Below are 17,227 nucleotides of genomic sequence, written 5' to 3'. Positions count from 1 at the left end.
TTTATGACTTCAGGAAATTTTTAATTTCAGAATATCTCCAGAACGTTTTCGTATATTTTGCGATTACATGAGATTTCCACTAACCCCTAGAAAATCAGGAAGTTGCGAAAAAACCTGTTACTATATATAAGTAATAATGTTTTAATTCGATAATTTACACCTGGAATTAGCGCGGGGCATATGAAAGTGCGGGGCCCACTGCGACCGCATAGGTTGCAATGGCCTAAGTCCGGCCCTGTGTACAAGCATGAGTGCCGGATATGTAGATAAAGTTTTCATTAAAAATGTATATTTTACGTCGTACTAGACATAATGTAATTTGGAACTATTAAAATGAGTTCGAGTTTTCTTGGCTGTTTAAGAAATGTTTTGTTTGTTTGTAAAATGTTTTGCATGTTTCGGATGTTCCTTCAGAGTTGAAAATAATTACTTCCTAGTCCAAACCTCCCGCAGGACGACGGGGGATGGGAGCGGGCAGGGTTTGAACCCTCGACTATCGATAAATCTGAACGACAGTCCAGCGCGCAAACCGCACGACCAGGCAGCCATCCTAGTACATGGCAGTAGGACAATATATGATTTAGACAAGAAGGGTCAAGCCAAGAAGATAAAAGAGTCAGGTTTCTATATTTGAATATCAAAACGATCACATTGGGGATGGCTGCCTGGTCGTGCGGCATGCGCGCTTGATTGTCGTTCGGTCGTATTGACCCTGCCCGCTGCCATCCCCCGTCGTCCTGCGGTAGGTGTGGACTAGGAAATCAATTATCTTCAACTGTGAAGGAATATCCTAAACATGTAAAACATCCGGAACATGTGAAACATCCGAAACATGTGAAACATCCGAAACATGTAAAACGTCCGAAACATGTAAAACATCCGGAACATGTGAAACATCCAAAACATGTGAAACATCCGAAACATGTAAAACGTCCGAAACATGTGAAACATCCGGAACATGTAAAACGTCCGAAACATGTAAAACGTCCGAAACATGTGAAACATCCGGAACATGTAAAACGTCCGAAACATGTAAAACGTCCGAAACATGTGAAACATCCGGAACATGTAAAACGTCCGAAACATGTAAAACGTCCGAAACATGTGAAACATCCGAAACATGTAAAACATCCGGAACATGTAAAACGTCCGAAACATGTAAAACATCCGAAACATGTAAAACATCCGGAACATGTAAAACATCCGGAACATGTAAAACGTCCGAAACATGTGAAACATCCGAAACATGTAAAACATCCAGAACATGTAGGAGGAAAGTGTTGCCTATATGAATGTGTTGTTAGGTCAGTTGAATGCATGAAGCCGCATGATACGAGCACATATTCAGTATTCAATGAACTGATTGTTATGAACTTGAGAAGGTCTGGTTATACCGAATCATAGTTTATCCTCATTGTTACAAGTATCTTATCCTATAAAATATAAAATCCTATAAAATACAGACGTCACTTCATAAAGAAGATGATTAAATGATTAAATGATTACGTCCTACACGTGCCCTTAGGTCAATCTAGTCAAGCTTATGTACATCAAATCAACTCACAAGTTTTCATAACTCAAGTCTTCTCGTTTTCTCCAGGCTGTACACATCGTTTTGACGACTTTTGCGTACAAAAAAACATGAAGGCCAAACTTAATACGAATTTCACGACGATTTAGGTCATTACAGACGTATGTAGGTCATAAGTACCTAAAATGTCTCTCGCCTAAGATTGACCAGTGAGCACGACCCTGGCGGAAGAAAAGCGTGCCATACGAAAAATGAAGTGCTGATTACAGTGCCTCTCCTCCCCCCTCCCCCCCCCCCCATTAGCTGGCATGAGGGAAAATCTGCTTTCTGTCTAGTACTATTTCTAGTAAGAACCTTTTCTTTAGCATATAAAAACTTTAAATTTATCAACGAAACTTTTTTCCCCCCCAAAATAAAAAATAATAATAAACGGAACAATTTTAATAGATATGTGTTACACGTGACTTTGCATATTGTAACTATATAGGAGGACAGCATAAAGGAATGGACGGGTCTGCCATTGAAAGAGGTTCTACTTTGGCAAAAGACAGAGAGGAATGGAGAAAGGCTGTCGACAAATCTTGCATGGTGCCCCAACGGCCCAACAAACTAGAGGATAGGTGAAGGTGAAGGCTACCTCTATAGACCTATACAAAGAAAAACTGGGATGATTGTGTTATAATTATGTCTGTAATTTTTTTTTTATTATTATTATTTTTCATTACATTCTAAAAGCATTCCCGAACCGCACTGTGAAAGCCTACATCTCTCCCATAAGATCCCTCATTAGCTAAAACAAAGGGTGGGGGGGGGGGGGGGGGGAAAGGCTCAAAAGTATACAACTTTTTTTATGGACAGGGACAATGTGTTTGAAAGTGCTCTCAAGGAGATAACACAAGGGATATAAGGAAGATATATTATCAATAGCTCCTTCAAAAGATGCTATTTTTATACTAAACATACACACATACATATATATATATATATATATATATATATATATATATATTTAATCTGCATGCATATTATGTTGGGCAGTGCAGCTTGTTTAATGTTAACTTTTAAGTTTAGAGTGTTGAAGAGCTATATACGCCAAAAAAAAAAAAAAAAAAAGGTCGTCACTGATTATTGTTTTGAGTAAGAGTTTTCCTCCCAAGTATTGCCATAGTTTCACTTCCGCTAGAGTTCTCTGCTCACCTCTGTTCCATGACTAAGCAATCATTCATCAACTAAATTAAATTTATTTTTTAAGGAAATAATTCTTTGAGTTACTTCCCCTGACTATATCTTACTTCCCCTGACTATTTCAGTTACCTCCCCAGACAATTTCAATTACTTCCCCCCTGAGTATTTCAGTTACTTCCCCTGACTATCTCCCGACCTCAATGTTTTCGCCACTACCACATCGGGGGCAAATATTCCTACATCATCTCTGGGGGCAGGAGGGGAGTTTCAATGTAAATCTTCCGAGAGCGAGGTCGATTTAAAGGAATTAAAAAAAAAAGTTATGGCTGTTTGGGGGAGGAACAAGGGTGCCCCCCCCCTCTACTTCCAAGCACCCCTGACACCATTTACCCGTTATTGTCTTTTCCCTCCATTATCGATAAGAAACCTCCGCCTTCCCACAGGCGGTGAGACTGCCTGGTGTTTGTGCAACCCCATGGCTAACACTCCCAGTTCACGCGCACACAGCCTTCTGTATGTATGCATTTTTTTTAGTGAGTGTGTGTGTGTGTTTTTTCCTTTAAACTCTAGGATGAGTGCTGTTCTGTGACTCACGTAGTCACGTGATTTCACTTGAAAGTTAGGGAAGAAAAATAGAATAGATTTGAAAGAAATGTGGTGTCATAAGTGACATCTCTCATGTTCAGGGATGTATGCTCATTTAACATGAAATAGATGAATAAATGTATTATGGTGTGTTTGACAGGAATAACACCTATAAGGCATATTTTCGGTCTGCGTGTGTGTGTGTGTGTGTGTGTGTGACATAAAATACATATGTATTTTACATGTTTGTGTTTGTGTAACATGAATTAGATGTTTGGGATATAGTTTGGTCTACATGAAATAAGCAATAATCTAGAAAGATCTAGGTAATCAGTTATGATAGTGGTAATCAGTGGTAGTAGGATGATGATAGTGGTAATCAGTGGTAGTAGGATGATGATAGTGGTAATCAGTGGTAGTAGGATGATGATAGTGGTAATCAGTGGTAGTAGGATGATGATATGGTAATCAGTGGTAGTAGGATGATGATAGTGGTAATCAGTGGTAGTAGGATGATGATAGTGGTAATCAGTGGTAGTAGGATGATGATAGTGGTAATCAGTGGTAGTAGGATGATTAAAATGAACATACTTTAATTATTTCGATCTAGGATTTTTCAAACATTAGCTTAATGGAAACTAAAGGAAATGACTTTTTTTTTTCATGAATTTGTGTAAAAATATAGTTCTGTGATTAATAGCTCATTCTGTTTAAAATCCGCAAAATGGTATAGCATTATTTCTTAACTTTGAAAACTAAAGATCATTACTTTTATAAGTCAGAAAAGATTGTTTTCCTAGATTCCTATTGTCCGTAAGGAATTTGTCTTATAATTTGTGGTAAATATATTTTGACGTTTGACTATGCCATGCTTAAAAATGCATACAAGAATGAAGCTCGTCAATGTCATCAGTGTAAACAGTGCCTGTGGCTTTACGCAAAAACAAATAGTGCAACATTTTTATTCGATTTTTTTTTTCGATATTTATACATTATTATTTTTTTATTCGAGATGTTCACAATAAACTCAACAAGGTCAAGGACGCTAAATAAAACTACAAAACTTGCCAACTAAAAAAGACGTTGGAAATAGAAGAGTTTAAAAAATTAATGTCGCTGTGCTAAAATGTGCACTATTGCTATCATGCGGTAGCTCTGATGAGTTCTGACGATTTCACTTTAGAAACTGGAACAGACACAAAAATAGAGCAGTGAGATCCATAACAAACGAATAATCACATTTGACTAGAGTAACACCTTTAGAAAAATCACTAAATTTAGAAAGCCTTCAGGATAGAAGACTTTAAAGTAAAGTAGCCATTGTACATAAAATATTGAACTATAATCTTCAAATACAAAAATAAAATCGAATAAAATACTCAGAAAGACACAAAAGATAAAGGAACATTCCTAGTTCCATATGCTAGAACAAATTTGTACAAATGCTCCTTCTTCTATAGTGCTATTAGAGCATGGAATGGGTTGCCTGAGCCAGCCATGAAAACCAATGACTTGGCAGAGTTTAAGTCATTGGTTAATATGCATGACTAAATGCATGACACGTAGGACGTAATCATCTTCTTTTTTTAAGTAACGTCTGTATTTTATAAGATAAGATAAGTCGTAGCAGCGAGATCTAGGTTTAAATACTGCATTCCTACTTGTGCTAGCGCTGGAGAGTGTCAGGTTTAGTTGGAATCGCTATAAGTTAACAAAAATTTAGGCTAGAAATCCATATGATCTAAACATAAACAAATTTTTCTCATCCGATCGGGAGACTTAACTTCTGCGGAGAGCTCCGTAGAGAAAAGTCTTTTATTTGCACCTTCAAAAAAAACAAAAAAAAAAACAACTTCGGCGTATATATCTATATCTTCATTTTGCATTGCTTTTACGATCTAAATCATCTAACCCTTGCTTAGTGTGACGATCACACTTGCCGGGGATTATATCATCAAACTTGACAATTCAATGAAATGAAGAAAGAAACATCTCTCTGTATTTTCTTAAAACTTCTTTAATAATACTTCTTCAACTTTCACATAAAATTAACTTCTCAATTCAATAACAACTTGACTTGATACTTCATAAATAAAACTTAAAGATACATGAAACTTCACTTAGTATAACATTCAACTTCAACTAATAAAACTTTAATTAATGGACCCGTTAATATCACAAACCTTATAACCATTACTAATCGAGGACTGAGCGAGGACCATCGCTCTACAAGAACTACTACTATGCGAGGACCCCGTCTAACTGACTTTCCCCTAATTTATACTTTCATTGATCGTACGTTCTAGAATCATGGAAACTTCTCCCCTAATTATTTTAGTAACTTTGACCTTCTAGAAGCTGACGTGTGCTATTTTTTCCCCTTAACCTGTTTCTTTGATTGGATACCTAAAATTAACTTGTTTACGCTGGACACTTGCACTGGTTTGACCTCAAGCTTCTGGAAACTGGTCGAAATAGGTCACAGACTCGACTCGTGACACTCAGTAAGATGTAACATAGTTCCTCAGTTTGTGCTACAATTCCATTGAAATTGGGACTGCCATTCAAGGCACGCGGTTCCTATGATCATGTTCCCTTGTTGTTCCCACAAAAGAACATCAAAAACACACTCACACCAGAAAGATAAACACACACACGCGCGCGCGCAGAGAGACACAAATACTAACGCAACTAGGTTTCAAGGTCGCGCTTGTGAGGTTCGACCTATGACGTCAGTGCTGACGTCAGCGCGATGGAGGCGTGTGAATCTGCAGACGGCTGATAGGTGTATCCTAACAATACGACTGTCATGGCGGCAAGTCCATGCGCGCAGTCACACATACACATCCCTCCACGGTCCCTCCTTTCTCCTGGCTAAAAAAAAAAAATAAGGGAGTAAACTGGTCCTAGGTGAGTAGGTCCTAGGTGAGTAGGTCCTAGGTGAGTAGGTCCTAGGTGAGGTAGGTCCTAGGTAAGGTAGGTCCTAGGTGAGGTAGGTCCTAGGTGAGTAGGTCCTAGGTGAGTAGGTCCTAGGTGAGTAGGTCCTAGGTAAGGTAGGTCCTAGGTGAGTAGGTCCTAGGTGAGTAGGTCCTAGGTAAGGTAGGTCCTAGGTGAGGTAGGTCCTAGGTGAGTAGGTCCTAGGTGAGTAGGTCCTAGGTGAGTAGGTCCTAGGTAAGTAGGTCCTAGGTGAGTAGGTCCTAGGTGAGTAGGTCCTAGGTAAGTAGGTCCTAGGTGAGTAGGTCCTAGGTGAGTAGGTCCTAGGTGAGTAGGTCCTAGGCGAGTAGGTCCTAGGTGAGTAGGTCCTAGGCGAGTAGGTCCTATGTGAGTAGGTCCTAGGTGAGTTAGGTCCTAGGTGAGTAGGTCCTAGGTGAGTAGGTCCTAGGTGAGTAGGTCCTAGGTGAGTAGGTCCTAGGTAAGTAGGTCCTAGGTGAGTAGGTCCTAGGTGAGTAGGTCCTAGGTGAGTAGGTCCTAGGCGAGTAGGTCCTAGGTGAGTTAGGTCCTAGGCGAGTAGGTCCTAGGTGAGTTAGGTCCTAGGTGAGTAGGTCCTAGGTGAGTTAGGTCCTAGGTGAGTAGGTCCTAGGTGAGTAGGTCCTAGGTGAGTAGGTCCTAGGTGAGTAGGTCCTATGTGAGTAGGTCCTCGGCGAGTAGGTCCTAGGTGAGTTAGGTCCTAGGTGAGTAGGTCCTAGGTGAGTTAGGTCCTAGGTGAGTAGGTCCTAGGTGAGTAGGTCCTAGGTGAGTAGGTCCTAGGCGAGTAGGTCCTAGGTGAGTAGGTCCTAGGTGAGTAGGTCCTAGGTGAGTAGGTCCTAGGTGAGTAGGTCCTAGGTGAGTAGGTCCTAGGTGAGTAGGTCCTAGGTGAGTAGGTCCTAGGCGAGTAGGTCCTAGGCGAGTAGGTCCTAGGCGAGTAGGTCCTAGGTGAGTAGGTCCTAGGCGAGTAGGTCCTAGGTGAGTTAGGTCCTAGGTGAGTAGGTCCTAGGTGAGTAGGTCCTAGGTGAGTAGGTCCTAGGTGAGTAGGTCCTAGGTGAGTAGGTCCTAGGTGAGTAGGTCCTAGGTGAGTTAGGTCCTATGTGAGTAGGTCCTAGGTGAGTAGGTCCTAGGTGAGTAGGTCCTAGGTGAGTAGGTCCTAGGTGAGAAACAAGATGCGATGAATAGTGAGGCTCAGGGCTGATAGGCTAGGAAAATATATTTAGGCCAGGTGGAAGCAAAGGGAAACAATCAAATATAAAAATACTCTTTTTTTGAAAAAACAAAGCTTATAATAAAAACAATTCCGCATTTGCAGCATTATCTCTCAATAATGTATAATTACGATCCCTTTTTAGGTAAAAAAAAGTAGTCATGAATTAATAATAATTTAGTTATTGGTTAATTATTTTAAAATTGATTTATGTTTCGATAAGTACACCAAACAATGTGTACAATTTTATCTTGTACAGTGGTTGTGGAAGGAATATACAGTAGCAGAAAAGCAACTCCAGTGTATTATTTTTACATGCAATTCGGTTTTGGACAATGCTAGAAAAAATTTAGGATAGAAATTTCGATTTTTAAAAAAGTTGTAATCAATGCCTAAGAATCGAAAAATTCGTTCGAGTCACTTTCTCAAACTGTGGAGCGCGCCTAGCGCGATGTCCTCTCGGAGTGTGAGTGGAGACGTCCTTAAGGACAATTTTCTTTTTCTAGGGGCATAAAAGGACCCCTTTTTTTCACTGTTATTATCGAGTCATGTTTAAATATTCATTGAGTAAAATTATATTATTACATTTAATTTAATCATTAAAATATTTTTATAACCTTGATCACCGCCATTCAAGGTGCAGAAGGTGTGAACTAAGTTGTGCACTGTAGGTGCCCTCTAAGTCGTGCACTGTAGGTGCCCTCTTAGTTGTGCACTGTTAGAAACTAGACTGGACAGGAATGTTGACATTGTAGAGATACAATTGAGTTCTCCCAAGGTCTAGTTGAGATTTATTACATTGGTGTCAAAAGTTAGATTGTTGACGACTCAACGAGATGGGGTAGGATTAGATTTCAAATGTTTGAGGCTGTTGGATATATTATTAATTAAAGAATGGTCGAAATTCTCCTGACTAGTGGACAACGTTTTGATGATGACTATTCTGTGACAAAAAAGAAAAAAAGTGTGCGACAAGACATCTTTATTGACACTTCTTCTTAATGATTGTAGACCTTACTTCAAACGAGATTTTACGCCGTACGCGTTTTATGTGTTAATCTTGTCATGTCTGTTAATCATTGATTTAAACTCTGTCTTTGTTGGCTCATTTTAATGGCACTTAGTATATGGACTAAGAAATGTGCCTCTATCTTGGTGTCTTTCTGAGTATTTCATTAGGTTTTGTTTTTCTATTTGTTAGTTATGGTTTAGTGTTTTATGTATTATAGCTACTTTACTTTATATTTTTCTGACCTGATGTACCTCTAAATTAGTGATGCTACTAATGGTGTTACTCTAATCCAGGGGTTCTCAACCTGTGGGTCGCGACCCCCTTGGGGGTCGATTGACTATTTGCCAGGGGTCGCCAAAGACCATCGAAAAACTAGATTGTTTTGTCTATTCTTCTATTCCTGTGTGTGTGTGTGCAAAAAGGGGGGGGGGGGTCGCGTCAGAGTTGGCAAATGTAAAAAGGGGTCGCCGAGCTGAAAACGTTGAGAACCGCTGCAGTCTAATCAAATGTGAGTATTCGTCTGTAATAAACTTCACTTTTCGGTTGTGTTTTTTTTTTTAATTTCTGGATGCAAGAGTGATTGTTCTTGGTTTCTATTTTAAATTAGGTGCCAAACATGCAAGTCTTATTGTTACAACTTTTAAAAAAAATGTTTCATCAATTTTTTTTATGATGTCGAATGTCAAAATGCAGGGGCCTCTAAAGGGGCCAACCCACCTCGACCCCCAAATTCCTTCGCCACGTGTATGCATATTATAATATTGGGCCTTACTTACTCAAACGTAGGTCCTCCCGCGCCGTTCGGCGCATTGGGCGGCAAGATTGTCTCCACAAAGATCTGTTACTGACAACGTCTGAAGCCTCCTGATGTCCACTGCTCTGAGGTCCTCCATGAAGGGTGTGATAGTAAGTGTATGTGTTTTGAGTGGCTGGTAGTGCAGTGTGTGTGTGCCTGTGTAGGAAATGACCAGTGGACCTTGAGTGTACATGGTTGAGTGAACTGCAGTGTGCCAGGACTGTGTGTAAAAGGAGGTCAGTTTTAGAGAACAAGTGGCTGGAGTAAAGAACATAAATAGAGACTAATAAAAATCATTGGGTTTATTGAAGCTAAATTTGTTTTAGTGTGGCTCCAAGTTGTCCATGTTTGCGTTATTCTCGTATTGGCCTCCATGTCATCGCAACTTTTAGTAGTTCATATTGGGCCTAACTAGCTTTAAATAGCATTTCAGTTATAGACACAAGGATGCTATTACGACAATCATACATATTATAGGCTTTATAGCAATGTAGTATGGACCTCGAATATCTCTCGCATGGAGTATTGACCATTATAGACTTACATGCAAAGTATGGACCTCGAATATCTCTCGCATGGAGTATTGACCATTATAGACTTACATGCAAAGTATGGACCTCGAATATCTCTCGCATGGAGTATTGACCATTATAGACTTACATGCAATGTATGGACCTCGAATATCTCTCGCATGGAGTATTGACCATTATAGACTTACATGCAAAGTATGGACCTCGAATATCTCTCGCATGGAGTATTGACCATTATAGACTTACATGCAAAGTATGGACCTCGAATATCTCTCGCATGGAGTATTGACCATTATAGACTTACATGCAATGTATGGACCTCGAATATCTCTCGCATGGAGTATTGACCATTATAGACTTACATGCAAAGTATGGACCTCGAATATCTCTCGCATGGAGTATTGACCATTATAGACTTACATGCAAAGTATGGACCTCGAATATCTCTCGCATGGAATATTGACCATTATAGACTTACATGCAAAGTATGGACCTCGAATATCTCTCGCATGGAATATTGACCATTATAGACTTACATGCAAAGTATGGACCTCGAATATCTCTCGCATGGAGTATTGACCATTATAGACTTACATGCAAAGTATGGACCTCGAATATCTCTCGCATGGAGTATTGACCATTATAGACTTACATGCAAAGTATGGACCTCGAATATCTCTCGCATGGAGTATTGACCATTATAGACTTACATGCAAAGTATGGACCTCGAATATCTCTCGCATGGAGTATTGACCATTATAGACTTACATGCAAAGTATGGACCTCGAATATCTCTCGCATGAAGTATTGACCATTATAGACTTACATGCAAAGTATGGACCTCGAATATCTCTCGCATGGAATATTGACCATTATAGACTTACATGCAAAGTATGGACCTCGAATATCTCTCGCATGGAGTATTGACCATTGCTGTAGTCTGGTAGAGTTAGTAGGAACGTTGAAAAAAACGAAAAAAAACAACCCAAAGATAAAATTCGTACTTTACCCCCCCCCCCACACACACACACTGAACACCTTGCTCACCCCTCAAGGAATATTATTTAAAAACAATTATAATTAATTATTGTTTTCATTTTTTTTTTTTTTAATATCATTTTTTCTGTGCTCCTTGAAGTGTGTGCTGTACAGCCTGCTGTTTTGTACTCAGATCACTTTACGATCAGAATCTCTCTCACTGGTTGACACTCTACTCACCAGGAACCCAGTTTGTGATGTTTTTAAAACACAGAATGTGGCTGGTATCTTGGGGGAACATGGATGGTGTACGCGTCGGGTCGAGGTCTTGTGACTAGCAGTCTCTCTGGGAACTTAAATATACTATCCGGATAAATAAACAGACCAACCCGGAATGGAAAGAAAGCCTATTCGGAGTCAGTAGGAGAGAGAAATATTAAATGTAATTTTTAAAAATCTCCTTCTCTGATTTCAAGGGACCGTTACATAATAAATGGCGTGTCCCGCACAGTTAGCCTGGTATAGAAAAGAAAAATGGCTGGGGTCTTAGTAGATCTATACGCGGCCTCTTGCCGCGAGTCTGACCCACCCTCCAGACAAAACAGTGTACACTGTTTTCATACAGGCCGGTGAGAGGGAGCTCTTGTTCACTTTTGCTGGCCTAGAGTTCCAAGAGCCGAAGGCTCAACTCTGACAGTTTCAAGAAGAAGTAGATACAATCTTGACTCTAGCACCCATTAATGCGTTATGCATGCTACTATTGTCAGGTTAATCTGGACACGTGATCTCGCTGTGACATCACGATGACAGAAATGTCATTAGCTTGGATGTGAATGTCATATTTGTCTGATTGGTGTCTTCTAAAATATGTCTTTGTGTCCTGGACAAGTGTCTACTAACAAAACTTTTATAATATATTTTGATTTGAAAGTATAGTTACAGAAAACGTAATACTTAATGTGTCTATCTATCTATCTATCTATTTATCTATCTATCTATCTATCTATCTATCTATCTATCTATCTATCTACATATCTATCTCTCTCTATCTATCTATCTATGTATCTATCTATGTATCTATCTATCTATCTATCTATCTATCTATCTATCTATCTATCTATCTATCTATCTATCTATCTATCTATCTATTTCTCTCTATCTCTCTAACTATCTATCTCTCTCTCTCTCTCTCTCTATCTATCTATCTATCTATCTATCTATCTATCTATCTATCTATCTATCTATCTATCTATTTATCTATCTAGCTAGCTATTTTATCTCTCTCTCTACCTTCTCTCTCTCTCTCTATCTATCTCTATCTATCTACCAATCTATCTATCTATCTATCTCTATCTATCTATCTATCTATCTATCTATCTATCTATCTATCTATCTCTATCTATCTACCAATCTATCTATTAGTGACTGTATTCCCTGTGTACATTGTCCAGGCACCAGTCGATGAAAGACACAATTCTATGTACCAACCCACCAAATGACTTACTAATGACCGGCCGACTGGAAACATCTGCTGCCAACATCACCCCCACCCAACCCCCCTACTTTTAACTACTCGCTTACTTCCATTCACACACTCGCACACACACACACATACACACACTGTCTCTCACACACACACACAAGTTACTCATCCATATCTCAGGGCGATTTATTTTATACAGACATTTCAAACTCGAAACAAATAAGAAAGAACTATTAAACTGTATTCTGTTCTGACACAAGATGGTCAGATCATCTCAACGTACAAACGAGGCTACAACCAGTTCTAGGAACGAATTGAAAAACAGGACCTTGATTGAGTGTCAGACTGCAGGCTGACTTAACCATACCCAGTTACTTAACCATACCCAGTTACATTTATTACTTTGTAATGAGATATAATCTCGATATGCATATATAAGATCTTTGAAACATAAGAAACCAGCCTAACAGACAAGGCTTTAACCTCATCACTTAGAAAATGCAAGACCCCGATCACAAAAAACATACACAAGAATTCTTTTGTTCCCTTGGCAATGAACCTGACGAGGCTGTGGTGTGAATGTATGAAGAATGTGTAGCGTTAGATCGTATTGTTTCCCATAATGCACTATTGTGAAACACATTCACGTTACGATAATCATCCTCATCATTAATCATTACCCGTCCCTTGACTTTCGTTGTAGGGGGCGCTGTGACAGTTCGAGTAACCAAATCCCTCCACTTTTCCCGGTCAGCAGCTGCTCTGGTAGGATATTAAGAGAGGGGCCGGTCCATTCTTGTACATTGTCCAGCCAGCTTTTCTTTGGATGACCCTTTCTTCCACCTCCCTCCACTGCACTTTTTTCTTCCAAAACCCTGGGATTTTGAATTTTGAGATGTTTAGGACGCCCTTGAGTCCACCCAGCTCTTATGAGTAATGACATTAGTTTGGCAAGGTAAAAGCGGCTGGTCGTTGTGCTGGCCACACGACACTCCTGCTACCCTGGGACCACAGACAAAGATAAGCTAATGTTAGATCCTTATTAAAGTTGGGGCTTCCTAAGAATCCCGAAATTTAAAATCCCCCCAGTCTTTACTGAGACTTGAACCCGAGACCCCTCGCTTCTGAAAACAAGTGCTGTACCACGTGGCTGCCACGCCCACGTGCGTCACGGATTGATAATCGATGCATTTTTAAAAGACGTACATATACTATCAAGATCTGATTACTAGATTGAATGTAAAGACACTATTACTTGTAAAAATTTACTAAATGGAGTGTTAAGAGACATTTACTTGTAAAAAGTTAGTACATACACATTGACTCAATAGTTGTTTTTTTTTGTTTTTTTTTTGGTCACATTCAATCTTCTAGTTTTTTTTCGAAAGGAGTAAGCCCCATCATTATGTTCTTGTCCCACAGATAACTTGGAGCGCCACTAGTCATTGCTTATAATGGTTGGAGCAGAGCGATCCACAGAATCATCATCTCTGCCCCAACTGTTTTCCATCAGGGGAGCCATTACCCGAGACGGTTGCCACAAAACATTACAACTAGAGTAAACATCTCCCTCTCTCCGCTCGCTCATTTTTTTCTTCAAACTGTAGTCTAACACAGTGGCTTAATTACGAAACTAGAAAAAGAAGTAACCCCCCTCCCCTTTTTTTCCTGTTATGGAAGCTATAGTTAAATCTAATTGATGTAGCCTTGACTGGTAAAGTATCTTTTTTTTTCTTCAGTATTTTCAACACTAATATAAAAAAAAACACTTTAAAATATATATATTGTTGTAACCCTGCCTTGCACCAGTGCTTGAGGTGCGCACTAGCGCACTAGTGAACGTAAACAGGAAGACACTAGGAGAGAGAGAATAACAGTGCATCAGGGATTGTGAAGAGTCTGAATGTTTGGAAACTAAGAAGCCAGCTTTTGGTGCTGCCTGAAGGTTGTAGAAGGGACCTGGAGCGAAGCGGGGAAGGCTGTCGTTGGTCCACATTTGGGTTGCTGTCTAAAGGACTGGTAAATTAGTAGAAAGACTCTGAGGAAGCTGAAGGATGCTATGTGTTTGTCCTAGTGAATAAACACCTGTATTTATTTCCTGTTACACTGTGTTGAGTTGCATGCCTATTCGTTGAGTGCCTAACCAAGAGTTACAACAATATATATAAGGGAAAGAACTGCAAATTCACAGTTAAATATCTCAACACTGTAATATGTATTTCCCTTTTATAAATAGAGCAGTGAGATTCATAACAAACGAATATTCACATTTGACTAGACTAACACCTTTAATAAAATCACTAAATTTAGAAAGCCTTCAGGACAGAAGACTCAAAAGTAAAGTAGCAATTATACATAAAACACTGAACCATAATCTTCAAATACAAAATTTAATAAAATACTCAGAAAGACAGACACATAGATGACGACAAATTTCTTGTTCCATATGCTAGGACAAATTTGTACAAATGCTCCTTCTTCCCTAGTGCTATTAGAGCATGGAATGGGTTGCGTGAGCCAGCCAGGAAAACCAGTGACTTAGCAGAATTTAGGTCATTGGTTAATATGCATGACTAAATGCATGACGCGTAATTGAGATTTTGGTGTACAAAGAGAGGGTTTTAAATTACAATAATTTTTAAGCTAGAGAAAGTTTCTGGTAGGGCCGGCCTTAAGTATAGGCAAACTAGACAGCTGCTTAGGGCCTCCGATTGTTGGGGGCCTCGCACAGGACTGAAAACATCTCAAAACTTGTATCAAATCTCAAATGTAGCAGAGCAGAGCACCAGGGGGGTAGCGTCTGCTAGCCTAGCTCTCTACTATGACTCTAGGTTTATTGACAAATGATTAACTCTTTCTTTCCTAACTGACGATACCAACGTTGATTCCACCAGAACGTGGTAAATAATTACGGAAAGAAAGAGTTAAATCCCATAACAAAACGTTTTAGTTTACTTTTGTTAGAAGACTCTTATTGTTTTTTATGAATTGCGTATTTTTTTTTTTTTTGGTGTTTATTTTTATTTTGTTATTTCATTTGGGGGGCCAACCAAATTCACTTCGCCTAGGGCCTCCAAGTACATAAGGCTGGCCTTGCTTCTGGTACGGGGCCAGAAAACGGTTACTATGTGTTATGCTATTATAAAGTTAAATTTAATATATGTATATATTTATTGTATTACAGCTGTGTGTTACCGTCGATGAATTATAGTTCATGAGTATTTCATTTATATATATGTATTTTGTATAGTCTGGTAGAATAAAAAAAGGATATTTTATAATTATATTTAAACATTATTCAATTTGTTTAAGGGTACTAGCAAAATTTAATATTGATCAAGATTACAGCAAAAAAAAAAATGTATTGTTTTGTTTCAAAGTAATGTCTAGTGTGAACGCAATGGCTCTAACACCAGACGGCACAGACACAACAAACATGGCCGTCATACGTCTGCTCAATGTCGTCGCCACGTGCTCACTCTGATTGTGCTAGCTGGGGGGTCGCGCATGATGGGTGCCATTTCTTTGTTGTTCTCCCAGAGTTTTCGAGTTGATAATTATTTGAAAAGCACATTAATCATTGTTCACATGTGCAGATTTATGGCGTACGTATTATTATTATTCTAGCCAGCCGTCACCCCGGTAGCCAAGCTGTTTCAAAACATGAAGACTATTACGTATGCGCTCCGTGATGTTGGTTGGTCGTTGACTTGTAGCACCAGATCGCTAGTAGGCTACAACTAAACCGATGTATTATATTTTTTAAAAAGTAGAACTTGGAATAACTTGCATTAATTTCTTTCGTGTTGCGGGCTTACAGCAACGTTTATGACCATATAGGCAAATTAAATTAAGATTAAATGAAATAAATCTGGTAGTAATAATAATAAATATATATATATATATATATATATATATATATATATATATATATATATATATATATATATATATATAGATAGATAGATAGATAGATAGATATATTTAATAATATAAAATAGTTCTTTCAACATAATATATAACTCACTACAAAAAATGTCCTTACACTAATATATATAAATCCTTTTACGAAAAAAAAACGTATCTAAGGGAAAGAACTCCACACTTACAACTATATCTCTCAAGAAGTTATTTCCCTTATTCGATATAAAAATATTATTTGACTAATTGTTGTTGTTTTTTTAAAATTGATTCATGTTTTGTTAAGGAAATAAATAATTGTTTTAAAGTTTCAACTTGATTCGAGAAAGGATGTGGGAGAAATGACGTGTTCAATTATCTCAGGGGACGAAACCCTACATTTGTAACCGTATCTGTGAATACTGAAGGATTATTTCCCCTTGAAGGTATCAAACGAAATAATTAATTACCAGTAATTAATTTACTACTTAATTAATTTTTCTATTGATTCATGTCATGTCACCCCATTGCATCTGCGTGCGGGCGTCCAAGACTACGATACATCAGAATCTATTCAGCCAATAGAATCAAATTATTTGCCATGCATCTCAATCTTTTCTACGTCAGAAACACTTCGCCTGAATCAGCCAGTGGGTTGATGGAAGCTTGTTAAGTCGCTATAAGTAGTTTCTAAATATTCTTATTATTTAAAACAAATTGTCGGACCCAGCTTCGCTTTCATCTCTTTATCGTCTGGACACCGTTTTTTAACTTCCGTAAACAAGAGCCAGTCATCGCGACTTAAAAAGTATTGCCAACTTTTGAGCTCAAAGAGAATCAGAAATCTTAGCGCGCAAACGTAGGCTTTGGACTTGTTTATCCCACGTACCCTCATAACTTGAAGTGCTTTAAACTGAGGTAAAATGGGAAAGTTAACAGTATAATGCAGTTTGCAGATTCGAAATTTTAACGGAACTTAAAATATGACTTGGTAACTTGATGTCTAAGTGGTAGTACCAGACTCGAATATTCTTGGCTGAAAATTAAAATAAA

This window comes from Biomphalaria glabrata, chromosome 10, assembly GCF_947242115.1.
Source record: "Biomphalaria glabrata chromosome 10, xgBioGlab47.1, whole genome shotgun sequence".
NCBI lineage: Eukaryota > Metazoa > Mollusca > Gastropoda > Planorbidae > Biomphalaria > Biomphalaria glabrata.
The sequence above is the reverse complement of the archived record's forward strand: the minus strand, read 5'-3'. Positions refer to the sequence as shown.